At 41.0% G+C, this 27,500-nt stretch overlaps 1 protein-coding gene across 14 annotated transcripts in view; it reads left to right on the plus strand.

Moving 5' to 3' along the window:
• RBFOX2 (RNA binding fox-1 homolog 2) overlaps window positions 1–27,500 on the plus strand; it is a 300,698-nt gene that overhangs the window by 100,762 nt on the left and 172,436 nt on the right. The gene's annotated exons all lie outside the window — the stretch shown is intronic.

The following is a 27,500-nucleotide window of genomic DNA, read 5'->3' on the forward strand; positions in this document are numbered from 1 at the left end:
ACTACATTTTTTTCTTTAATTTTCTAAAATTCTGTTGAAAGACACAATGTGGATATGTCCCACTGATTAGCAGAAACAAGTGGGAACATTAAAGGAGGTGACAAATATAACATAGACAAGTAAAGATTTAAATTCAGAGTGGCAGGCTTACTTTTAATATAGAGGGTAAATTTAAAATGACCTAAGGGTTTTTTTCTTAAAAAGTCTTTTCTTTCCTCAAAAATTGTTTTCTTTTTTCTAACCAGTTTTTTCATAGGTAGAAAATGAACTTTATTTTAGTCAGATTTTTGCAATGAACTCTCAAGGCTTTTTTAAAATTGGGAGCCGTGGACAATAGCAAATGCATCTTCTGTAGTACTCATTTGACTTGGTTGAAGAAATGATAATGACTTTTCTTCCCTCAGGGATAGTTAGTGGAATGAAGGGTATAGTAAGGGTGTTCAGGTTCTAGCTTAGTGCTTTTGAGCTTAAAAAAAGACTGTGACCCCAAGGAGGCAGTTGCTTTTATGTCATGCCCCAGTATACACACAAACGTATGTGTTGACTATAACTTAGAATTAGTCTTACCGAATGCTGCCTATCTTAACCATGTTCTAAGTCCTGTGATATTTTCTGTCCCCTTCAAAAAACTGTCGATTGTGACCAACACTGATGTCTGCTGAATTTTTCCTGGACCCACTAATGGATTGCAACCTGTTTGAAAAACATTATTCTGATACTTAGTGTCCTTAAAAATGCAACCTTAAAGAAACCTCATACCTTTATTTTTTTGAGATGGAGTCTCACTTTGTCACCTAGGCTGGAGTGCAGTGGCGTGATCTCTGCTCATTGCAGCCTCCGCCTCCCAGGCTTAAGTGATCGTCCCATCTCAGCCTCCTGAGTAGCTGGGACTGCAGGTGTACGCCTCCATGCCCAGCTAATTTTTGTATTTTTGGTAGAGATGGGGTTTCACCATGTTGCCCACGTTGGTCTTGAACTCCTGAGTTCATGCGCTCCACCCGCCTTCTCCCAAAGTGCTGGGATTACGGTCATAAGCTTCTGCGCCCGGACACAAGAAACCCCATACTTTTTAGCAGTCACTCCCCTACTTGGTATCTTTCCACCCAAACTCTAAGACCTCCCAGCTGGAGACTGGATTAAAGTGGTTCAGAAGTAAAATGTTAACCCTTCTGTATCTCACAATCTATAATAAGTTTCTTTCTGACCCTCTTTTATTTAATTGAACATGCTTGTGCTTTGCTCTTAAATTACAGAAAGTGTGAAATTGCTTTTTTTTTTTTTTTCCTATTAGGTTGTCTAGAACCCCACTTTTAGCCTTTGTGCAAAGCTTTTTCAAACTGTTGCTTCTGTCCAACGTCTGACCTCAGGTCACCCATCAGTAGTTCAGGTCCTTCTGTGGTGTTGTCCTTGCACCCTCTAGTGGATGAAGGTCTGGTATATGCTGTAGTGTCTATAGCCTTCTTGTAGCACTTTTCTCAATCCATGTAATCAGCTTTACTATTACATTTTACATCATTTCATTCTTCAAACAGTTACAAATCTTTTCACTCCTGGGAAAGACCATTTTATTTCTTCTGCTGCTCACTGCCATGATAAATAATATGCTTATTCTGCTGTTTCCTGATTTGTCCAAATTTTGGCACTATTCTTTGGCTTCCTTCTGTTGAAGATGAGAAATTAGCAGTTTTATTTTATTTTTATTTTTTGAGACAAGGTCTCGTTGTGTTGCCCAGGCTGGAGTGCAGTGTTATGATCTCGGCTCACTGCAACCTCCACCTCCCGGGTACAAGTGATTATTGTGCCTCAGCCTCCCTTGTAGCTGGGATTACAGGCGCATGCCACCAAACCCAACTAATTTTTGCATTTTTAGTAGAGATGGGGTTCCTCCATGTTGGCCAGACTGATCTCGAACTCCTGACCTCAAGTGATCCGCTTGCTTCAGCCTCCCAAAGTGTTGGGATTACAGGTATGAGCCACTGCGCCTGGCCAGAAATGAACAGTTTATAGACCCTCTCTTTCCTTCTAGTGAAGCCATTTTTTGGGTCAATTCAGTATTTACTGAATTGTGAATACATAATAATTATATTATTATGACTATTTAAATATTTTGTATCCAAACAAAATATTATTACTTTGTCTTTCTAACATATTTGTTTCCCTTGGAGTTACTAACTATATAGAGAAAATAAATATAAATAAGTATTTGGCAATTGCTTTTTAAAAAGCTCTATGGCCAGCACGGTGGCTCACGCCCAGTCCCAGCACTTTGAGAGACCGTGGCGGGGGAATCACCTGAGGTCTGGAGCTCGAAACCAGCCCGGCCAATGTGGGGGAACCCTATCTCTACTAAAAATACAAAAGTTAGTTGGGCGTGGTGGCGGGTGCCTGTAATCCCAGCTCCTGGGAAGCTGAGGCACAAGAATCGCTTGAACCCAGGAGGCGGAGGTTTCAGTGCGCTGAGATGATGCCACTGAACTCCATCCTGGGTGACAGAGTGAGACTCCGTCTCAAAACCAAAACCAAAAACAAACAAAAAAAGTTCTATTAAGGTGTCATTTCTGTACCTGAAATTTACTCAATGTAAGTGACTTGTTCAGTGATATTTAATAAACATATAGCGTTGTGTCACAGTCCAGTTTTAGTACATTTCCCTCATTCCCCAAATTCTTTCAAATTCTTTTGTAGTCTTTCCCTGCTCCCTCTCCAGTCCTCCCTCTCTCCCCCAGCAACTACTGCTCTGCTTTCTGACTTCATAAAATTGCCTCTTTTGTGCTGGGCACGGTAGCTCATGCCTGTATCCCAGTACTTTGGGAGGCCAAGGCAGGAGGATCCTTTGAGCCCAGGAGTTCAAGACCAGCGTGGGCAACACAGCGAGACCATGTCTCAAAAAAAAAAAAAAAAAAAAAAAGTCTCTTTTGAACATTTTATATAAATGGAATTATATGATATATGTAGTCTTTGGCATGAGATTTCTACAATTACTATAATGTTTTTGAGGTTCATCCAGGTTGTCCTATGTATCACTATATCATTTTTTTTTTGCTAAATAATATTTAATTGTAGGGATGTATCACCTTTTGTTTATTTGTTTGCCAGTTGGTAGATATTTGTATTGTTTCCAGTTTGGCTATTATGAATAGTACTGATATGAAGAATTACCTGCAAGTCTGTGCGTTGACATACTTTAATTTCTCTTGGGTAGGTTTCTAGGAGTGGAATTACTGAGGCTATGCTAATCTCATACATAATTTCTTCTTTTTAATCCCAGCACTTTGGGAGGCTGAGGTGGGTGGATCACTTGAGGTCAGGAGTTCGAGACCAGCCTGGTTAACCCGGTGAAACTTCATCTCTACTAGAAATACAAAAATAAAATAAAATAAAATATTAGTAATCATAATAAAAGAGAAATGAGGTCGCCAATGCTGGAGTGCAGTGGTGCAATCATAGTTCAATTTAGCTTTGAACTCCTACCTCCAGTGATCCTCCTTTCTCAGCTTCCCTGAGTAGCTGGTATTACCAGCTTGAGACACCATGGCCAGCCTCGTGCATAACTTTTAAAGAAACTGCAGACTATTTTCCAAAGTGGTTTGGTTTTATCTAACTTTTTTGTTCTAATGACTGTATGGTAATAGCTCATTGTGGTTTAATTTGCATTTCCCTAATAATTAAGTGGGTACCTTTTCATGTGCTTTTTAGCCACTCATGTTTGCTTTGGTGAGATGTCTATTCAGGTTTCTTGCCCAGTTTTTATTTGGTTTTTCTTCTTACTGAGTTGTAAGAAGTCTTTATATATTCTGGGTACAAATTCTTGGTCAGATTTAGAGTTTGCAAATATTTGTTCTCAATTATGAGATTTTGTAATACGTATCTTCTTCCTTCTCCAATAAAAGAAAACAGAATTCTTTTCATCCACATTTGCTAGGCTTGGATAAATTCTGAATAACTATTTTATGAAAGCGACTATGAAAACAGGCATTTGCCTCTCTGCTGAGGCCTGGTGGTTCCTTCAAGAAAGATTTGCAGGTTTGTAGTGGCTTCGTGCTTGGCTAACAGCTTTCTCCAGATGCTTGGTAGCAAGCATGTTTGGACAAGAAAGCTCTTAATGTGATGAAGAGAAATTGTGCTGCTTTCTGCATGTCCTAAGGGATATGGCAGAGTGAGGATCAGCTAGGTTCATTGGCTTTTTTTTTTTAAACTGTAACTTCTTTTTTTTTTTTTTGAGACTCACCCAGGCTGGAGTGCAGTGGCCGGATCTCAGCTCACTGCAAGCTCCGCCTCCCGGGTTCATGCCATTCTCTTGCCTCAGCCTCCCAAGTAGCTGGGACTACAGGCGCCCGCCACCTCGCCTGGCTAGTTTTTTGTATTTTTTAGTAGAGATGGGGTTTCACCGGATTAGCCAGGATGGTCTCGATCTCCTGACCTCGTGATCCGCCTGTCTCGGCCTCCCAAAGTGCTGGGATTACAGGCTTGAGCCACCGCGCCCGGCCTTTAAACTGTAACTTCTATATAAAGCTGTTTCGTGGCAATTTCTCTGTAGACAGACACCCCTGCCCCCCCAAACACACATACACACCCCCTCCTTGGTTCTGGGTTTAAATATCAATCCTGCTGTTGCAGGCTAAATGATTTTAGGCAAGTTTTTGTTCTTCTCCGAGCCTCAATTTCTTCATCTGTAAAATAGGAATAATTCCTATTATGAAAGGTTGTTACAGTATCAGAGATAACATATGTAAATTTCTTGGCATGTAATAGGGCTAGTAAGTCATTTTTCTCATTTATTTTATGGAAAAGAGGCCGTAAGGAAGCTTTACAAGGGAATGATTAGTTCTCACACTCTGATTTAAGTCTATTTTCTCGTTTTCCTTTTGATTATTATTCACTATTTGAAATGAATCATACCTGTAGATTTGAAATTTCTAGCTCAGGAATCTAGCTGTTGGACATCTCCAAGAAAAAGAGGTCTTTGTGAAGGAAATGAAATCTGTGTAAGTTTATTTACCTGACTCATGGGTCTTGGCAGCATGCATATAAAGAGGGAGTCATTTTGGGGGCTATAACTTGAGCAGAATTTTGTGAAAACTGAGCCAGACATTCAAGGCTTGCTACAATTTGCTTCCCATTTTTCCAGCTCTGTTTCTAATTATTACCCTATTAACATATATATATATATATATGTGTGTGTGTGTGTGTGTGTGTATATGTATATATATATTTTTTGAGATGGAGTCTCGCTCCTGTTGCCCAGGCTGGAGTGCAATGGCGCGATCTCAGCTCACTGCAACCTCCACCTCCTGGGTTCAAGCGATTTGCCTGCCTCAGCCTCCCGAGTAGCTGGGATTACAGGCATGTGCCACCACACCCGGCTAATTTTGTATTTTTAGTAGAGATGGGGTTTCTCCATTTTGGTCAGGCTGGTCTCGAACTCCCAACCTCAGATGATCCACCGGACTTGGCTTCCCAAAGTGCTGGGATTACAGGCATGAGCCACTGCATCTGGCCTGCCTTCTGCCTTATATGTCTCTTCACAGTCCTTCAAATATCTATCTTGGGCATTTATTTCTTCCTAATGCCTTTCGTTTGAAATGTTTCTCCTTTACCAGCAGAATCCTAAGTATCCTTTAAGATTCTTATTAACAACTTAATCTCCCTTATGAAATCTTTTCTTATTGCCTGTGTTTGAATTCGTTTAACATGTCTGTATGAACATTTCCATAAAGTTTGGATCCAAGTGAGTTTGGGAAATACTGCAAGGACTCTGAGGAAATCACTTAACTTCTCTTAAGATTCAGTTTTCTGTGAAAGTGAGGATACCATAGGATGTTTGAAAGGATTAAAGTCTTAAAAATGTCCTAGGTCAAGAGTGACTTACTACCTGATGTTGTGAAAATAGGTTGCACTAACCTCTGCCTTTGACTTTCCAGGTAATCTAGAAAGTCTCTTCTCATCTCTGGGCCCAAGTTTCTTCTTTTTGCTTTAAGGACTCTTTGGTGGTAATGGGTTTGGTTTTTGTGGGTCTTGGGAGTGTCATACTTTGAGTGTTCTCTCACCTGCTAAATCCTTCAGGGCTACTGTGGATCTGTGGATAGATGAATGATGCCAGAAGTATTAGAAATATGGCTGGCTTTTATTCTCATCGCTCTTCTGTACCTGGTTTGTCACATCCTGCCTTTTATGCCGCAGTTTGACTTTTTCTCCTAGCTTTGCCTCTTTTTGCTTAGTTTAGGGTTGCTGGGATTGTTAAGCTGTGATTGTTGATCCACTCATGACCCAGTTGCTTAAATATTTTGTTAATGGATGGATCATAATTTCACTGGTTGACTTTTCAGTAGATTGACCTGTTACTTTGTATATAGGCAATTGATTTGTATTGTAATGAGAGGTTTAATGTGACCATCAAAAAGAATTATCTGACTAAAGAGTATTAATCACTAGGGCTATTTACAAAGGAAAATTACAGAATTTCCATTAGCAATATTCAAAATCGAGAAATTCATCTGACTAGACTTGGTTAGGGCAGCTAAGTAGTTAGTAGGCATTTTCTTGCTGTAGGGGTTAGTACTACCAAGCAATCGGTGGTCTTTTTATAATCAATTCTGGCTATCATTTTGTGAGTTACATTTAAGAAGCTTGACATATTTATTCAGTCCTTTGTTCTTTAACAGACAGTCACTGGCAGATGATTTAGAGTGAAACCAACTAATTAAGTATAAGGTAAGACAAAAGGCCTCATAGTTGGTGGACAATATAGTTATGGGTTTCAGTTACAGATTAAATAGTTTAATTTTCTTAATAGCATTAGCTGCATACTATTATACTGATCTCATCTAGGGTTGATTAGAGAGACAGGGGAATAAACATGTAACTTAAGATCTTCTGTTAGAAACTTTGGTACCACCAGAAAATACTCTCAGCAAGTACTATGTAATCATGCATTTAAACAGCTCTGATCTCACTGGAGTCTCATTACTCTGCTTAGCTTTTATCTGCTGATTATTCTTTAGTGTGACATGCTAAGCCTTCTGTGATCTGGCCTCAGTCTTTTTCCTTCTGTTTTGTGTAAGGTATTCTGTTAAAGCCACACTGTGGGGTAGGGTAGCGTAGCTTTGAAATTAGATGTGGGTTTGAATTCTAATTCCTTTACTTACACTATTTCCCATGTCCCATGTTTAAATACAGTCCGTCCTTTAAATCTTACTTCAAATGCGACCTTCTCCTTGAGGTTTTGGTTAGTGCACTTATTTGCGAGCTGATTCAGTGTCCCAGGGCACATGCTTTCTATTTTGCTTTTTGTGTTTTTTTTTTTTGGAGACAGGATCTCTTTCTGTCCGTCAGGCTGGAGTGCAGTGGCGCAGCCTCAAACTCCTGGGCTCAAGTAAGTGATCCTCCCACCTTAGCCTCCCAAGTAGCTGGAACTACCCAGGTGTGCATGTGCTACCACACCAAACTAATTTTTTTAATGTTTTATTTTTAGTAAAGACAGCATTTTGCTACGTTGCCCAGGCTGGTTTTGAATTCCTGATATCAAGCAATCCTCTTGCCTCAGTCTCCCAAAGTGTTGGGATTACAGGTGTGAGCCACTGTGCCCGTCCTTCTACCTTGTTTTTGTTTTTTTGTTTTTTGTTTTTAGTTTTTTTGAGATGAAGTCTTGCTCTGCTGCCCAGGCTGGAGTGTAGCAGCTGGATTGGCTCATTGCAACCTCTGCCTCCCGAGTTCAAGTGATTCTCCTGTCTCAGCCTCCCGAGTAGCTGAGATTACAAGTATGCACCACGACGCTGCCTAACTTTTATGTGTATATTATATATAATTTTTTATTTTTATTTTTTTGTAGGGATGGGGTTTCACCATGTTGGTTAGTTCGAGTTGGTCTCGAACTCCTGACCTCAAGTGATCCACCCACCTCGGCCTCCCAGAGTGCCGGGATTACAGGCGTCAGCCACTGCGCCCGGCCCAGCCTTCTACTTTGTAATGGCACTTTATCACTGCCTGTCACATTATGGTGAAAAGGTTTGACAACACACAGAGTTCTGTAAGAACAAGAGTTCTCTCATGCTTCTTAGTTTTCTTGAATACTTTGCACAAAGTATATGCCCAGTATGAATTTGGTAAAGGGTAGTAAAGGGATAAATTAAATAAACCCAACTGCAGCCTGTTGAAATACAGAGACTGCTCCATTTGGATTTTCTCTTATGGACAAAGGGGGAAAAAAAACAAAATTGTGGTTGGACGTTCACTAGGTTGTTACTGCCTTTGCCTGGCCAGAGCGATATGAAAAATTAATACTTAAGAAACCAGATATCTGATGTTCAGCAAGAGAGTGCCTCTTACACATTTAATGGGTTCGGTCAAGTGGATATTAAATGTAAATCTGTCATTTTATGGAGCCATAGAAGGCTCTTAAGACACTCAACAAATATACTTATTGAATTAATAGAACTTTTCCCATGAATCTCCTATTACTGCATTAGGATCTTTGTTCCCTTAGTGTGTCTTTAGCCTATGCTCTCACAAACTTTGTGGTGTCATGTGGATCACAGGATCGTTTAAGATAAAGATGCTTTTAGCTCTTTAATTCTGGTATTTTATTATTGGTACAGGGAGCCCATACATGATCTTAATTTTCAGAGTAACACGTGTCTCAGCGTGGGAGGGGGTGTCCTAATGAAAAGAGGGCTCACAGGTAGAATACTGACTATGTGCTTGGCACTGTATAGAGCAAGTCGTCTTTAAATCCCATTTGAAGGGGAGGAAACCAAGGCTCAAAGGGATTAAGTCATTGTCCAAGGCTATGTAGTTATTAATGAGTGAATCTGAGTTTTCAAATAAATGTGTTAGATTCCAAGGTTATTTTTGCACTGGGCACTTATTTACTTTTATTTGAATGTTTTTTTTTTTTTTTTTTGCATTTTACTTGCATACTTAATTTTTCTTTGCTCAGTAGCAAATATTATTTTCCCCACTTGCTTCCCTATTTACTAAGGGGTGATAGTTATGTTATATAGCTATAGTCCTGTATAGTTTACAGGTATTGCTTTCATACCCATTCTCATTTGATCTTTGGTGAGACCCCAGTGAGTCTTTATTATTTGGGTGGAGGGGGAAGGGTTTTAATCTCCATTGGCAGATGAGGAAATGAAGATTTCCAGTTTCCTGAGAGATTTGCCAAGGGTGGTAATAAGTGGCATAAAATTGGCTTTTTTTAGAAAAACAATCCTTGGCCACAATTTATTAAAAAGGCAAATGGAATGGTCCTCCTAGAAAAGATTTGGAAATTAGCCAGGTGTGGTGGTGTGCACCTGTAGTCTCAGCTACTCTAGAGGCTGAGGCAAGACGATGGCCTGAGCCTAGGAGTTCGAGGCTTCAGTGATCTGACTGTGCCAGTGCACTCCAGCCTGGGCAACAAAAGACCCTGTCTCTAAAAAAATATGGAAGTGTAAGAAGTTGGGGAAATAAAAGGGGGAAAAAAAAAAGATATGAAAGGCCTGGAGCCCGGTCCTCTGTGTTTCCCTCTCCCCATAAGGCTCGCTGACTGGAAGACAGTTTGAAAACCAGTGAGGAATGATCAAAGAACTCTGGTGTCAGACAGACCTGAGTTCAAATTCCAGTTTGGACTGATACTTAACTTCTGTTAGGCTTACTTCCTCATTTGTAAGATGGGATGCTTTTGTAGGATTGCTGATAAGTATTAGCCAAAAAACATGCCACAAATCTAGCATAGTACCTTCAGCTTCTGTGGATGCAAGAGGAGTATGTTAGTAGGTATAGGCTGACCACTCACCCTGTGCAGGACTCACACTAAATGTTGTGGGAAGTCATTACTAAGACAGGGCCATAAGACTTCAAACTCAGCACTTCATACCTGACTGAAGGTTCAGGTGTCACATTTATCAATAGTTTAGAACAGGAGGGGGCAAACTTTCTGTAAAGCATCTGAGAGCATCTGGGCCATATGGTCTCTGTTAGAGCTACTCAGGAACTCTGGCATGGTAGCAGGGAAGCAGCCTTAGATTATAGTAAACAAAAGAATGTGGCTGTATTCTAATAAAACTTTATTTGTGGGTACTGAAATTTTAATTTCATGTAATTTTTATATGTTATGAAACATCATTTTTCTTTTGATTTTTCTTTCAATCATTACAAGATGTAAAAGCTATTTCTTAGCTGTTAGTATGTGTGTGGGTTCTACAAAAACAAGTGGCCCATAGACCAAAGTCCTGATTTAGACATGTCTAGTGTTTTTGTTTTGAAATGGAGTCTAGCTCTGTCGCCCAGACTGGAGTGCAGTGGCGCAATCTTGGCTGACTGCAACCTCTGCCTTCCAGGTTCAAGTGATTCTCCTGCCTCAGTGTCCTGAGTAGCTGGAAAATTAGCCACCACGCCTGGCTAATTTTTGTATTTTTAGTAGAGGCGGGGTTTCACCATGTTGATCAGGCTTTACTTGAACTCCTGACCTCGTGATCTGCCCACGTTGGCCTCCCAAAGTGCTGGGATTACAGATGTAAGCCACTGTGCCCAGCCTCATCAGTATTTTTAATACCAACAGAGTTTCACGTTGTATTTGACAATATTTACAAAATCAGTTTATTCTCTCTGCGCTAATACTAGCCATTTCTAAAATGAAATGCCATTGTGATTTAAATTTCACATATCATTATGCTAAATGCTGTTCACTTTTTGTTCCACAATACTGAAACAATTAACCTGTTTGAAGATAAGCTGCAGATACAAGCACACAGAGAAGGGGACTTAGGAAAGCTGGAGGAAGGAAAGGATCTGTCTTGCCTACATATGGGCTTAGGAAAATTTTCTTTTCTTTTTTTTTTTTTTTTTTTTTGAGACGGAGTCTCGCTCTATCGCCCAGGCTGGAGTGCAGTGGCCAGATCTCAGCTCACTGCAAGCTCCGCCTCCCGGGTTTACGCCATTCTCCTGCCTCAGCCTCCCGAGTAGCTGGGACTACAGGCGCCCGCCACCTCGCCCAGCTAGTTTTTTGTATTTTTTAGTAGAGACGGGGTTTCACGGTGTTAGCCAGGATGGTCTCGATCTCCTGACCTCATGATCCACCCGTCCCGGCCTCCCAAAGTGCTGGGATTACAGGCTTGAGCCACCGCGCCCGGCCAGGAAAATTTTCTAACTGGAAACCTTGCCTCAAGTCTGAGTCACACTGGAGGGACTCTTGGCCCTAGGGTGGGAGGAGAAAAGGGAGGGAAGGAAGTGGCTATGTCAGTTTTTGTCAACAGAGGGCACCCAGAGCAAAGCAAGTGTTCTGTGACAATACAGAATCTGCCCTTCTGCCCCAGATGAATTTACCAGACAGTCACAGAACTTCTTGCAGTGGATTCTCTTGTCTAGCTCTTCATTTTGTTTGATCTGTGTCTCCATTTTCATGTTTTCTCCCATGCTGGAACCAGAATATTCTAAATGCAGTGTTAATTGTTATTTCCTGACTGCTTTAAGTGAAAAACCAATTCCCTCAATGTCCTGGGGTGAATTATCCCATGTTGTAAGGTTGGCCTTTTGGGTAGGTGTTCAGTATCAGCTTCTAATTTAGTTCAGTATCCAGTGAGCATGTATTCCTGAAATACTTTTGATGTGAAAGAGCACTTAATACCTGTATAACATGTTGTAAGAAGACTTTGTAAGTCTGATTGCCTAGAGCGGTATCCTCAGAGTGTGGCTTCAAACCCAGCCCCATCAGCATCACCTGGGAACTTACCTTTATTCATGGTCTCTGCCTCTTCCCCAGACTTACTGAATCCGAAACTCTGAGGATGGGGTCCAGCAATCTGTTTTAACATGTGCTGGTAATTCTTATACACACTTGAACCACTGCTATAGGGTAAAGGAGTAGAAGAGTTAAGGGCACTGGTATTTACGGAAGACTACATGCCAAGTACTTGGCTGGGAGTTTCCTCTTCATTTTCCACATGAGAACAGCAAGCCTAAAAGCATTAAGTGATTTGCCAAAGTCGTACATATAATAAGCGGTAGAATAGGGATTTGAACCCTGGTTTTTCTGACTCCTGAGCCATAGTATAGTGGCTGGTAAGAAAATGCTAAGAGACATTACAATCTTTAAATTAATTCTTTTTTAAAAGTCCTTAAAATATTTTTTAAAAATAAAAGTAATACGCATTCGTTAAAGAAAATTTAGAATATACAGCAGATCAAAAGAATAGAATAAAATTTGCCTTAATATAGTTCACTTTATCTTAACGTTTTGTTGTTTATTATCTTGTTTCAGTGCAACTCTGTTTGCATATATACACATTTTAACATTCCTTACAAGATGTCGATCATATTGTGCAAACTTTTGTAAAATGCCTCCAGCTCAGCCCTACTTTATTATACACATCTTTTCATGCCATTAACTATGTCTGCTGCATCATTTCATGGCTGCCTAGTAGTCCCTTGTAAGCTTGTAAGCTTTTTAATCATAATTCTTTCTAAAGTCCGACTTGTTTTGATTTCATTATATGCTTTTAGGAAGAATAGGATACTGAGTGCTTTGGTACTCTGGGTAAACAATTTGTCCAGAGTGGCTTAAAGTATAATAAATAATTAAAGTGATAAGCAGATTTTGGTTGAGAAGGGGACATGCAACTGGAAAGGCAATACTCAATATGTTTGAGGTTAAAGTGAGCCCAGAAATAAGAAAACAAATTGAAGTAAAAAAGCCAAAGTATCAGGAATAGACTGGGATCTGTGAGTTAGATGGGTTAGAACAAATGGGAATACGATTGTGAACAATTCGATGGTGCCAACAGCCTGCTTTTATTGTTGGCTTTTTGACATAGAGGCTGAGCTGCCAAATGACAGCATGAGAAAAACTGGGCATAAGACTTCCATAAATGGCAGTTATTTATTGAGGACCTTCGTGCCCAGGCATCATATTAATCATTTACATAGATTTTCCCATTTAATTTTTTTTTTTTTTTTGAGACGGAGTCTCACTCTGTTGCCCAGGCTGGAGTGCACTGGCCAGATCTCAGCTCACTGCAAGCTCTGCCTCCCGCGTTCACACCATTCTCCTGCCTCAGCCTCCCGAGTAGTTGGGACTACAGGCGCCCGCTACCACGCCCGGCTAGCTTTTTGTATTTTTTAGTAGAGACGGGGTTTCACGGTGTTAGCCAGGATGGTCTCGATCTCCTGACCTCGTGATCCACCCGTCTCGGCCTCCCAAAGTGCTGGGATTACAGGCTTGAGCCACCGCGCCCGGCCCCCATTTAATTTTTATAATAACCACATGCATGAGATACATTAGTTTTCCCCATTTTACAGCAGTGGAAACTGACAGTGACATTTAAAGTAACTTGGCCAAATGCTTTGATTGGAACCAAATTAGTTAAAACTCCCAAAACTGTGCTTTTATGCTGTTGTTTATCCTCATTCTTTTTTCATGGTGTGGCGGGTCTTTAGCCACTATTCTGTGTGTATATGTATTATTTTACTATGTGAGCTGGGACAGAAGGAGACTAGGAGTGTAAGAAAGGACACTAAAGTCAAGATAGAGCAGACGTGGAGTTGAAGAACAAAGCAAAGCTAATAGCCCAGTTGTTTTCGTGGGAAAGGTGTAAGCCTGAGCTAGATAGTGTAGTGAGTAGAGGATGGGAATAGCAAAGTGAATCATTGATAGGAAGGAGCAGGCAGGCATTTGGAAACAAGGGATGGCTAGAAGAATCAAAGTTCCCTCATTAAAATTTCCTTCCCAAAGGAGGTTATATATTCTCCTAGAGCATTTTAAAACAGCTTTATTGAGATATAATTCACATACTGTACAATTTACCCATTTAAAGTGTATGGCTTTTAGCATGTTTAGTCATTCAACCATCACCATCGCCACAGTCAGGTTTAGGACATTTTTATTATTCCACAAGAAACTCCATTCCCCTTAGTTACCACTTCTTTTTCTTTTCTTTTTTTTTTTTTTTTTTTTGGAGATAGTCTCACTCTGTTGCCTAGGCTGGAGTGCAGTGGCATGATCTTGGCTCACTGCAAGCTCCGCCGCCCAGGTTCAAGCTATCCTCCTGCCTTAGCCACCTAAGTAGCTAGGACTACAGGCACACGCCACCTGCCTAATTTTTGTATTTTTTTTTTTTTTTTTTTTTTTTTTTTTTTTTTTTTTTGAGACGGAGTCTCGCTCTGTTGCCCGGGCTGGAGTGCAGTGGCCAGATCTCAGCTCACTGCAAGCTCCGCCTCCCGGGTTCCCGCCATTCTCCTGCCTCAGCCTCCCGAGTAGCTGGGACTACAGGCGCCCGCCAGCACGCCCGGCTAGTTTTTTTTTTTTTGTGTATTTTTAGTAGAGACGGGGTTTCACCATGTTAGCCAGGATGGTCTCGATCTCCTGACCTCGTGATCCGCCCGTCTCGGCCTCCCAAAGTGCTGGGATTACAGGCTTGAGCCACCGCGCCCGGCCAATTTTTGTATTTTTAGTTGAGACGGCGTTTTGCCATGTTGACCAGGCTAGTCTTGAACTCCTGACCTCAAGTGATCTGCCCACCTCAGCCTCTGAATCTGCTGGGATTACAGGCGTGAGCCACTGCTCCCAGCCAGTCATCACTTCTTAATTCCTCTATGCCCACTACTTCCTTAACCCTATGTAACAAGTGGTCTCCACTTTTCTATAGATTTGCCTATTCTGTATATGCTTTATATAAATAGACTCAATAAAATATGTGGTCCCTTATGTCTGGCTTCTTTCACTTAAAACAATGTTTTCACATAGTAGCACAATCCATGTAATAGCAGTACTTCATTTTTTAATTGCTAAATAATATTATGTGGATATACCACATCTTATTTATTTATTTTTTTTTTATGGTGGGAAAACATGTTTTTATGTTGGGAAAAGAAAAGTGAAGAGAATGAGACAATAAATAAGGATTATTTTCCTTAATTTAAAATGGGAGGAATAGGTGACTACTATGAAAACCAAGCCCATCAGGCTTTCTTGAGGAATTACGGCTAAAGGCCTAGGTGACAGGACAGTTGGCATCTGCTGCTTCATGAATTGTTTGTAGCAGAGCGGCAGCTCTTTTGACCTGAACACGTGCAGTATTCAGGAGCTCATTGTGTAAATCTTGTGTGTTGGCCAGCACCATTGCCCCCTACAATATCTCATGGGGAACTGGAGAGGCCTTTGCTGATCTAATCTGGATACATTTCCCCCAGTTACTGCAGCTCTGGGTCCCCAGAGAGTCCTCTCTAAAGAGCTGCCAGTTTGTTGAGTGCTGGCATTTGTAAGATTATTTCTGACTATATGATTCGTCCAGTGGAGATGACACCCATTTGTGAGGTCCTGATCTGTTAAGCAGAAATAGCAACCATCATTCCTGTGTTTTTGGAATGAATGCTGACTCTAAGGCCCCTTTCTCAGCTGCAGAATTTGGAGGGCTCCTTTAGCAAGCAAACAGTGCGCCCTTCTGGGTGCCAGGTGACTTTGCTATTGTTCTGTTGATTCCTGTTGCTTGCTTTCTTGATTTAATCTCCAAGGAGTGATATGGGTCAGGATGTCTTTTTAATTTGTACACCAGAAATGTTGTAGATGGCTTTCTACTTTACCAGAACTTTCAGTCTAGTTTAGAGAGTGAATTGTAATCATTTGTCTTGATACCCTGGCCCTTTGGCATGTCAGCCCTAATACTGAAACAAGAACTCTGGGTAGAGGACGTCAGCTTGGCCCTCAGTTCCTGAGCCATTGAATGTCAGAGCTAGATTTAATCATATCACCCCTATTTCACATTTGGGGAAACTGAGTTCCAGAGAAGGTAGATGACTTACCAAAGCCATAGTCTTAATTTCTTATAGCTCTTGTTAGTGGCAAAGCTGAGTCTGTGATATTGAGCCTTCATTCTCAGTTGAGTGCTTTTTTCCCAGTGCAGACCTGTTTCCTGAAGGACATGTACTGTCATGACCAAGGAGTGGCCAAGCCCTGCTGTACTCCATCAGCAGTGCAGGCTTTAAAGTGTACTTGAGAGTTTGACAGATTGCAGTTGTGATGATGAAAATTTATAGGAAAGAGCAAGAGCACTGGTTGTGAGTTTGCGTGCCACTGACTCACAGAACCCAGCCCCTGCTGGCCTCCCCTTCCCGCAGCCTCCCGTGCAGTGCACTGTGTCCGGTGAGTATCTTCATGACTACATGATTATAATTCCTTGAGAGCTGCAGGCTATTTGCTAAAAAATAAATATGTGCTGCTACACTAACCTAGCAAGCAGTCATCTTGTAGTTCCTGCCTGAAAATATTTGATCATGGTTGTCAGCTCTATGCCTGGTATGATTTTTTTTTTTTTTTTTTTTTTTTGAGACGGAGTCTCGCTCTGTCGCCCAGGCTGGAGTGCAGTGGCCGGATCTCAGCTCACTGCAAGCTCCGCCTCCCGGGTTTAAGCCATTCTCCTGCCTCAGCCTCCTGAGTAGCTGGGGCTACAGGCGCCCGCCACCGCGCCCGCCACCTCGCCCGGCTAGTTTTTTGTATTTTTTAGTAGAGACGGGGTTTCACCGTGTTAGCGAGGAGGGTCTCGATCTCCTGACCTCGTGATCCGCCTGTCTCGGCCTCCCAAAGTGCTGGGATTACAGGCTTGAGCCATCGCGCCCGGCCTATGCCTGGTATGATTTTTGCCTAGCGTAATGTGAAGAGAAAAGATAAAAATAAAAATCCTTCTCTCACTGTGCATTTTGACTGTCCCCTCCTCTCATTCTTAGTGTACAGAATTCCAGAATGGGTCTTGCTTTCCAACATTTTCCTGTCCCATGACCCTAACAGATCTATTCAACATAACCCTCATTGCCGAGATAGATCTGAACCCAGCCCCTTCACAGTGGAACACTTAAGCTGGGTAGTAGTGCCATACTGAGACCCCTTTCAATACTTTCTCTTCCTTCCCTTCTTTTTTGTTGTGTCTTCCCCTACCGACATGAGCTCCTTAACAGGATACATCCTTCGCTCTTTTCCCCCATCACCTAGCAGTTGCTCAACATAGTCATTAAATAAATTTTGGCATTCTCATGCTGTTTACCACTCATGATGGGATGGATAAGGTGCACGAATGCTAATAAGGTCGTCAGGTGGCTGTGTTATTCCTTTATAGAAGTTGTTTTATGTTCTTTAATAATAATTTATAGTACCAGGTACTATTTACTGAATGCTTGCTATGCATCAAGTACTGTGCTAATGCAGATATGCACATACCATCCACTTTTCATTACTTTTTTTTTTTTTTTAATTTTTCAGATAGAGTCTCTCTGTATCACCCAGGCTGGAGTGCAGTGGCGTGATCTCGGCTTGCTGCAAAACCTCTGCCTCCTGGGCTCAAGTGATCCTCCTGCCTCAGCCTCCTCAGTAGCTGAGATTACAGGCATGAGCCACCATTCTCAGCTAATTTTTGTATTTTTAGTAGAGACAGGGTTTCATCATGATGGCCAGGCTGGTCTCAAGCTTCTGACCTCAGGTGACCCGCCCGCCTCAGCCTCTCAAAGTGCTGGGATTACAGGCATGAGCCACCACCACGGCCAGCCCACTCCTCATTACTATTAACAACCACTCTCCTGGCTGGGCGCGGTGGCTCGCGCCTGTAACTCCAGCACTTTGGGAGGCCGAGGCAGGCAGATCACATGAGGCTAGGCGTTCAAGACCAGCCTGGCTAACATGGCGAAACCCCATCTCTACTAAAAATACAAAAATTTGCCGGGTGTGGTGGCCCATGCCTGCAATCCCAACTACTTGGGAGGCTGAGCCACGAGGATTACTTTAATCCAGGAGGCAGAGGTTGTAGTGAGCTGAGATCACGCCACTACACTCTAGCCTGAGCAACAGAGTGAGACCCTGTCACAAACAAACGAAACAAACAAACACCCGTTCTCTCTGTAAGGTGGACAGTAGAAGCCATATTTTACCACTGAAGAAACTGGGCTTTAGAGAAGTGCAAGTCACAGAGCTGGAAAGTGGTAGAACAGGCATTTAAATCAAGGTTGGCTTGATACTGAAGCCTGTGTTTTTAATAATCATACTGAACCTCCTTGAGTAGTTAATTTGCTGAGCATTACTGTGAAAGAGAGCTAAGTCACTTATGTTCCCTAGGATTTATAAATGAGACATCTGTGTTAGCACAGGGCATTAGTAACATGATTTAGATTAAATTTGGCTTTGGGATTAAAGAATAGAGACAAAGAGGAGACATAAGGAGCCTCTGCCACTTAACTTCCTGGAGCTGATTTGCTTGTGTTCAGTATTGAGGAATCTTTCCTCTTTGAGTGAGTGTAGAGTGGTTTTGGGTCATTTGTAGTCTACACAATTTCTGAGAGATGATCTGTCCGGCAATTCCAGATTATTTAGGGTGGGCCTGGGAGAGGGTATGGCTTAATCCTGCTTTCTGGGCCATATTAAGGTGAACTAGAGCTGATTCCTCTACTGGCTGAGGTTGTAAAAGGACTTCAGGTTTTAGTCATTCCGCAGGAGGCTTTCTCTTTGGTTTAACTGTAGTTCTTCATCCCTCACCCTGGTTTACATAATTGGGACTTTAAAATTTCATTGTGGCTATAAGAACAAAGGGAATGCACTTTTCAGCAGCTCCTTACTGACCAGTCATGTGGAGTCCCTGTAGTGTACTCAGGGAGAGCAGCTGCCTCTCTGATTCCTGCATAAAACCGAAGTATTTTGTTTATAGCTTTGAAATGAGAGAGAGAAACTTCTGAAGAAAAAAAGTTGTTTGGGGTAATAAGATTTTGAGGAGGCAGACCCTTCCTGCATTATCCCCTGGGGAAAGAATCTAGCTAGGATTGAAGGGCATTACCTCAACTAATTTAGTTAAGTGGCCCCATCCTGGATTAATAAGGTGGGCAGACTTCCCAATGGATTTGGCAGGGTATTGGGTTTCTTCCTCCCCAAACCTTCCCTTCTTTCTGCCCTGCACATGTGTGCTAACGTAATTACAGAGAGTTACAAGGGGATGGGGCTCCTCTTAAAGGAGGTGGCTCAGAGGAGAGAATGTGATTGTGTAGTCCTGTCATGTTTCCGAAATGGCAGAGTTCGAGTAAAATGGTAGGGTGGAAGCAAGCAGGCTGGTTTCTCTCTGTAATGGCAAAGGGGGAGGAGGGTTGGTGGCAGTGTCGATTTCAAGCACCTAGAGCACGCGAGCATTGGGTACTAATTTTGTGCTAGAGAAATATTAAACTGTCCTTTTGCATTTGTTTGTCCAGATTGCATTACTAAGGATCTGGTCATTACAGAACAACCTTTTTGATTAAGGTCAGTAGTTAACAGTTTTTCAAGTTTGGTGGTCAAGTGTTCAAAAATATTTCACAGATTTAGTTGAAAACCTGAGCAGATGTTTTTGCTGTTGTTTACCCCTGGGGATCGGGTGACATTCTTCTCCCTTTTCCTCTTCCCCACCCCTTTGGGAACCAACCAATCACATAGAGGAATGGATTTCAGTGCCTAAGGAGTCAGCCAACTCCGGAGCCCTAGCTGAGACTAAATGTTTAACTCTTAGGTATCTGAATCACAGGGAATGGCGGACATTGTGGTTAGCTTGTTTTCTTGTTTGCATCTACTCTCAGAGCCCATCCCTAAGGGATTGTTCCTAATGAGGCAAGGTACATTGCACTGAACTTGAAGGAACTGGCTTTTAGCCCCAGTTCTGCCAGTAACTTGTATTGCAACCTCGGAAAAGTTGTTTTCTCTTTTTGGACTTGCTTCTCTTTATGCAAGTGGAGGAAAAGGAGAAAATGAGCATGTATGGTATATCACTGTATATTCCAGGGGCATTTTATCGCTAGCCTGAGGTTTAGGGGAAAAGCATTTAACCTGTATTGAGTGCCTATTCTGAAGCAGTTTGTTTATTTGTTACCTTATTAAATTCTTATGACTCTGCAGGGCAAATGCTGTTAACCCAATTGTGTAGATGAGAAAAGTGTAGGCTAGAGAGGCTGTCTAACTTGCCCAAGGTCACTTAGCTAGGAAGGCCCATCTGGCTCTAATGCCCAGACTCTTCCATTCCACTAGGCTAGCTAAAAAAGCCCTAGAAGTCCTGCCAGCATTTTCACTCTAATATTCTGAAAGCTTTAACTCCTTCACAGCTTTTAGTCTTGCCCTGTAGGAGGACCAAACATTACTCTCTCCTTTTTCACAGCCCTGCTACTAGAGCAAGTAAATGACTTAGGGATTACTCCATCACCTGAAAGCAGCAAAAGAAGATGGTGCCGCAGTCAGTTGTCTCCTTCCTCCATAAAGAAATTCCCATCGTTTATAGCCAGCTCTGCCCACCCCTTCCTCATGCCCATTTTCTCAGACAGGCAGATATTGTCTTTTCTCTTTCCCTTTGGCTTGTGATTGTCAGGTAAATATCCCTGGTTTGAGGGAGGAGCAGAATTTTGATTAGGTTAAAAAATTATCTTTACCCATAGCCTTTCTATGACATAGATACTACAATATTGGGTTTATCCCTATGTGGAATTTCTATGATATCTGTATCTATAAATCTGTATCTATAGATTAGAATCTGTATCTATAAATCTACATAGATTTATAGATATAGAAACTCTAGGTAGGAGTAAACCATATATATATGTATATCTCTGTATGTACACACACATGCATATACACACATATAATAGTGATATAATTTTATATATATATATATATAAAAGAAATAACAGGATATATATATCCTGTTAGGCGCTCCCTTAAAGAGCTTTATTTTTTTGCTTGTAAATTATCCTAGCCATCTGATTTAATAGATACACCTTACCCAAGAGAACACTTTGTGTTTCTCTTCCTGCAGATCTTACTGAGACTCTGTCTCACTATGTTGCTCAGGCTGATCTTGAACTCGTGGGCTCGAGCAATCTTCCTTTCCGCCTCTGCCTCCCAAAGTGCTGGGATTATAGGCGTTAGCCACTGCAACTGACCAGAGTTTACTTTTAAATTCACAGAGAAAATAGCTTTTTAAAGGTGAGTTCTTATTGATATTTTGTTGCTTCCAATTTAAAAAAAATTACAGTAGAAACCCTAAAATGTCGGATTTGCCAATAAATCATTTTCTGTCATTTGTTGTGGGCTAAGAAAAATGACAATAGACAAAACCATTAACAATTGAAATTTATTAAGAGAGGCACTGGCCTAGGTGTTTTATGTACATTATTTCTAGTTTTCATCTTAATTCTGCATTTGTTGATTACACAACAGGTTAAGAGGGGTTAAAGTACTTGCTCAAGGTCACTGCTAATGAATGGTGATTTGGCAATTTGTAGGTCTGTTTCACTTTCAAACCTCACTTCTTTCTTCAGTGTCATGCTGCCTCTGGGATATGATCTTGAGAGTTTTATTTGATCATCCATGATCATGCCTCAGCTCAGATCACCCCAGAAAACCCATATGTCTTCTTTTAAAAAGGGAAATACATTTTATGTGATAAATTTAACAACTGAAAAAAATTAAGAGAAGTATTTGCTGGTGTTTGCCAACTTTTACAATCAGTAACTTTTACTGGTATTTATTTTGAATTATTTTTGTTAAAGTTTAGATCCATCCCTTGTTTTAAGTGAAAATGCTAAATAGCTGCTCATCCTCAGGTACTGGAGAGCTTAGGGGATTTCACTGTGAATTGGGGTGGATAGGCCTTAAAGGTTAAGTAAGATATAGGTAGATAGAAAAAGTGGAAGAATTTTCTTGGGGTGAGGAAATGTATTGCTTGCTCTTATCACTTGGTACATCCTGTGTTCACACCATGTCTTTTAGCTCCTGAGAATGTTGATGGGAATCTAATGAAAGATGGGTTGGTATTAATTAATGCTCATGTTCTTCTCCCTTCCTCTCTTCAGGAGTTGCTTGTGATTTAGCTCTGCCGCACGTTGTGTTGGGCTTTCCCAGTGGTGTGCTCTGAGAGATTCATATAAGAGAAGTATACATAGTACACTGTTTCTGCCATCCAGATCACCTCAGCAAATATTTCCATAATATTTATTATGTGCCTGTTATATGCTAGTCAGTTGGCATGACCAACTGGTGATGCTGAGATGAGTAAGATGTGTCATTGCCCACTAGGCCTTTACAGTTGAATAGAATTTGCAGTCTCATTCAGGATACAAGACCTGCAAACATGGGATTAGCAAAAAAGTATATATTTAAGATTAAAAAAAACAAATGAGTGAACCAAGACCAGCAAATGTTATTGGGGTTCAGAGATGAAAGGGGTTAGGATTTGCCAGAGCAGTAAAAACAGGGTTCATTAACAGTTTTATCCAGAGTATGGAGTGGGGAAGGGCTGGGGTGAGATGAGATATGGGTCTTGCCACTGCTAATGAAAGGAAATTGAAAATGGCTCATTGGATTAGAATAAGATACTTATACCTTCTAAAATTGTTGATGGAGTCATAGGCAGAGATTGGGAAGGGGAGATTCCACCAATTAGCATTTTAAGTGAGGATTGTAAAGATACCAGTAGCTAATGTAAACAACACCAATAATAACAACTTAATCCCTGAGATCACAATTTTTAGGAAAAATTTCTTATATTTATTTATATTTTGGCTCCCTTGAGTAGCTTTCCTTTGATTAGAGAACGCAGTATCCTCTGTGTTAAAATAACTTTACTCTTGTTGGATTTTTAAAAGATGCAAACTCAGACGCTGATTAAGACACCCGTAGGCCATATTGCCATTTCCATTTCCCACACGCATTAATGACTGTGTAGCAGTATTCCTGATGATCGTTGAATATTTATGAGGTGATCGCTCCCAAAAAAGCCCACCAAGTGAAGAACTTCTGTCTTTCATTTTTCAAGTTCCTGAAAATTACCTAAAACTCTTCTGTAGAAGATGGCTTTTACAAAGGCGATTCTTTCCTTCTCCCTTCCGCCAACCCATACTAGCTTAACTTAAGTACCCGGTGGAGATAAAGATAAATGTGGGAAACTTCAGGATGAAAGGATTATTAGAGACCAGAGAAGTCCAGGGAGGTCATATCAGGCTTAAAGTGGAAACTATGTTACAACCTAAGCAAGGAGCAACTGATAGGTCTATAAATAGGGTTTTATCTCCTCCTAGAAAATTTTTGGCATGGTTGTAGCTTTCCATGTGGGGGACTATTATATTTACTAAAAATAAACCGCTTCAAAAATAATTAAAATAAGTCCCACTGAACTCATTTATGTTATTAAAAGTAAAGTCATAGCCTGAAAATAAGTTTATAGAGTTTGGCATGTACTAATTTTTAGGAACATTTTGATATTGCAGCCATTGCTTAGATATGGGATAGAATGGTCTAGCCCAATGGATTTGTTTGGATTAAAATAGATTACCTTCTCAGAAAATAATGTTATTTCAGCTTTTTTTCCTGCTAGTTCCGAAGACCCTCAACCTCCTTTGCGTGCCTTCAGACTCATAAGTTGGCATTACAAGTGAATCATCGAGGGAAGTGGCAGTAGTTCTAATTCTCCAGGAATCTCACACAGTAAAGCTGCTTGGATATGGCTATTCAGAACAGAAAGATATAGTAATGGGCAGTGGTATCCCTTCCATTGGTATTCCTTCTGGGAAACAGAAACCCTCAAGCTGTCTGAGTCTGTTTCTCACACTTCTGTTATCCTGATTGTAGCCCTTTAAATTGTGGAGCAAATTCTTGGCATCTGTCTGCCTGTCAGCTAGCTAATCTCTGACACCCCTGGATAGCTTGCTTTCTTCCTATGAGTATATGTGAAATTTGTAAAAAAGCATCTATTAATTTACGTATCCTGTTTGAAGTTTGCGAAAATTCAAATCGGGCAAACAGTAAAATTGCTTGAAGCGTGTTTCTCAAAGTTAATTTGACCATAGAGTACTTTTCAAAATATAATGAATTGAACCACACGGCACCAGTATGACTCATGTACAATGTGTGTGTGGATTAAAGTCACCAGAAGTAGTGTTAAAAAGATGAATTAATGGCTTCAAGAAGTGACTTCAAAGTTAAATCATTTTAAATACAAAAGTTAAAGAGATTCAGTTATAGTTTGTTTAAAGAGCAAAAAATCATGACTTTGTTCAAATTAAGTAAATACATATGATTATCAATCATCAAAATAGATTACATTTGTATTGTCTATGCCTTTGGGTACAGGTTAAAAATCATCTTAATCATCTTATTTTTCTGCTTAGAAAGAAAGTAAGGCCTGGCACAGTGGCTAACGCCTATAATCCCAGCACTTTGGGAGGCCGAGGTGGGTGGATCACCTGAAGTCAGGAGTTTGAGACCAGCCTGGCCAACATGGCAAAACCTGTCTCTATTAAAAATACAAAAAAATTAGTCAGGTATGTTGGCTTGTGCCTGTAATCCCAGCTACCCAGGAGGCTGAAGCAGGAGAATTGCTTGAATCTGGGAGGCGGAGGTTGCAGTAAGCCGAGATTGTGCCACTGCACTCCAACAGGAGTTATCCCATGTTATCCTTATTTCTAGAAGACATTGCTCAGAGACATTGCACTTTTCGTGATAGATTGTTGCATACTAAGTAGAAACTATATTTGTATTTAGTATTTTTATTTTGAATGAAGAAAAATATTGCCAGCATTACTTTTATTTATTTATTTATTTTTTTTGAGATGGAGTCTCGCTCTGTCGCCCAGGCTGGAGTGCAGTGGCCCGATCTCAGCTCACTGCAAGCTCCGCCTCCCGGGTTTACGCCATACTCCTGCCTCAGCCTCCGGAGTAGCTGGGACTACAGGCGCCCGCCACCTCGCCCGGCTAGTTTTTTGTATTTTTTAGTAGAGATGGGGTTTCACCGTGTTAGCCAGGATGGTCTCGATCTCCTGACCTTGTGATCTGCCCATCTCGGTCTCCCAAAGTGCTGGGATTACAGGCTTGAGCCACCGTGCCCGGCCTAAAATTGTTGTACCACCTTTTGAAACCTTGTAAAATGCCAAAACAGGGTTATATATTTCAAGTGTATCTGACTTTCTAATTACTTTAAACCTTTTACTGCTGTTGTTCTTTTTCTCCCCTTATAACCTCTCAAATCCCTTCTTTCCCACCATACTTTAAAGAAGGAAACTGAAATTCCTGATGTAATGTATATTTTTTCATATATATGTTTAAGAGACTGGGTTTTGCTATGTGGCTTAGCCTGGTCTCAGATTCTTGGCCCCAAGCGATCCTCTCACCTTGGCCTCTTGAGCAGCTTCAACTAGAAGCATGAGCCACCACTGCACCAAATGATTTTCTGAAAGATAGTGAGATGAGAAATTGGGTGAAAGAGACTTGGCAAGTTCACTGAATTCCTTGAGCCCCAAACCCAAGTTTCTGCCTATTTAATAGCTTTCATCTAGTATTTTTTGTTTTGTGATTCATATTTACCAGTTGGCTACTGTGGTGGTAATTGTAATGATAAAGATAGTACATAATACTCTGTTTACATCATAGTTTAACGTACACATGTTGAACTATCCACAACTTAGAATGGTTCGACTTAACAGTTTTCCGACTTTACAATGGTACAAAAGCAATACACATTCAATAGAAACCAATGTGCATTCAGTAGACACCGTCCGAGTACCCATTTCTTCACTTTTATTACAATATTCAGTAAATTACATGAGATAGTCAACACTTTATTATAAAATAGGCATTGTGTTAAATGATTTTACCCAACTATAACTTAATGTAAGTGTTCTGAGCATGTTTAAGGTAGGCTAGGCTAAGCTATGATGTTTGGTAGGTTTAGGTGTGTTAAATGCATTTTTGACTTACTATATTTTCAACTTACAATGAGTTTATAGGGACAAACTCCCATTGTAAGTTGAAGAACATTTGTTCTCTATTTGGGTTTGACAATGTCCCTGTAATGTAGGCATTATTAACTCCATTTTGCAGCTGAAGAAACTGAGAGTGTCCATATTTGACTTTTTGTCATTATATGAATTCAAGAATGGTTAAGTTAAAATTTTATTTCTATCATTTTGGTGTGGAATAGTTATGGATAGTAGATCAGAGTGATTCACCAGTTGACTTTTTGGCCTAAACTTCCTGCCTAGACATTTCAAGATTCTTTGACAGTCTCTGTCGTGGTCATCAAATTTGCACACTGTTGATGTGCATAAAGCTTTCTGTTTCAAGGGAAATTTAGTTTTGGGCAGGGCACGGTGGCTCACACCTGTAATTCCAGCACTTTGGGAGGTCAAGGCAGACAGATCCCTTAAGGTCAGAAGTTCGAGATCAGTCTGGCCAACGTGACAAAAACCCGTCTCCACTAAAAATACAAAAATTAGGCCAGGCGCGGTGGCTCAAGCCTGTAATCCCAGCAGTTTGGGAGGCCGAGACAGGGGGATCACGAGGTCAGGAGATTGAGACCATCCTGGCTAACACGGTGAAACCCCGTCTCTACTAAAAAAAAATACAAAAAACTAGCTGGGTGAGGTGGCGGGCGCCTGTAGTCCCAGCTACTCGGGAGGCTGAGGCAGGAGAATGGCGTAAACCCGGGAGGCGGAGCTTGCAGTGAGCTGAGATCCGGCGACTGCACTCCGGCCTCAGCGACAGAGCGAGACTCCGTCTCAAAAAAAAAAAAAAAACAAAAACAAAAATTAGCTGGATATGGTGGTGGGCGCCTGTAATCCCAGCTACTTGGGAGACTGAGCACAAGAGTCACTTGAATCCGGGAGGTGAAGGTTGCAGTGAGCCAGAATCATGCCACTGCATTCTAGCCTGGGTAACAGAGCGAGAGACTCCATCTCAAAAAAAAAAAAAAAAAAAAAAAAAAAAAAAAAAAAAAAAGAATTGTAAGTTAAAGTAAAATAATTTATTGTTGAAAACATTTAGGATTAAGTTCATCTGCATATAACAGTTTCCTCTTCCCCACACAGAGTCTTAAATAAGAGAGAGATTCATTTGTCTTTCATGAAAAAGAAGTCTGGAATTAGGCAGTCCAGGATGATGTGGTGCTCTCTGGTTACCAAGAATCTAGGATCCTTAGTCTTGTTTGCTTCTCTGACCGTAGGATGGGCCTAGATGATTGCTAACCTTCAGCCATCATTTCCCCCTTTCCACAAAGTAGTTTGAGAGGAAGAAAGAGGGGTGTCTCCTCCCCTACCTAAGAAAACTTCCAGGAAGTTCCACGTGACATTCTGCTTATATCTCATTGGTCGGAATTAGTCTTAGGGCCATACGTAGCTGTAGTGGAGGATGGAAGATGTAGTCCTTTTCTAGTGAAGCGTGTATAGTAATATGCTAAAATGAAAACGGGGGTTTTGTTACTAAGGAAGAAGGGAAGAGAGGATATTGGGAAACCACTGGCATTCTCAGCTCCAGGGCCTATCAGAGTGACCCAACCTTATCTCTCACATGATGTAGAAGACTATTCTGTGGCTTCCCTGGGAGATTTTCAATGAGTCTTTGCCATGTTTCCCAACAAGATGATTTTTTTCTTGAAATGTATATACCTTTATACCTTTATACAAAGTTTTTAAAAATTATTTATTTTTATTTTTTATTTTTGAGATGGAGTCTCACCCTGTCGCCCAGGCTGGAGTGCAGTGGCGCCATCTCG

The sequence above is a fragment of the Rhinopithecus roxellana genome, chromosome 13 (genome assembly GCF_007565055.1).
Source record: "Rhinopithecus roxellana isolate Shanxi Qingling chromosome 13, ASM756505v1, whole genome shotgun sequence".
Lineage (NCBI taxonomy): Eukaryota > Metazoa > Chordata > Mammalia > Primates > Cercopithecidae > Rhinopithecus > Rhinopithecus roxellana.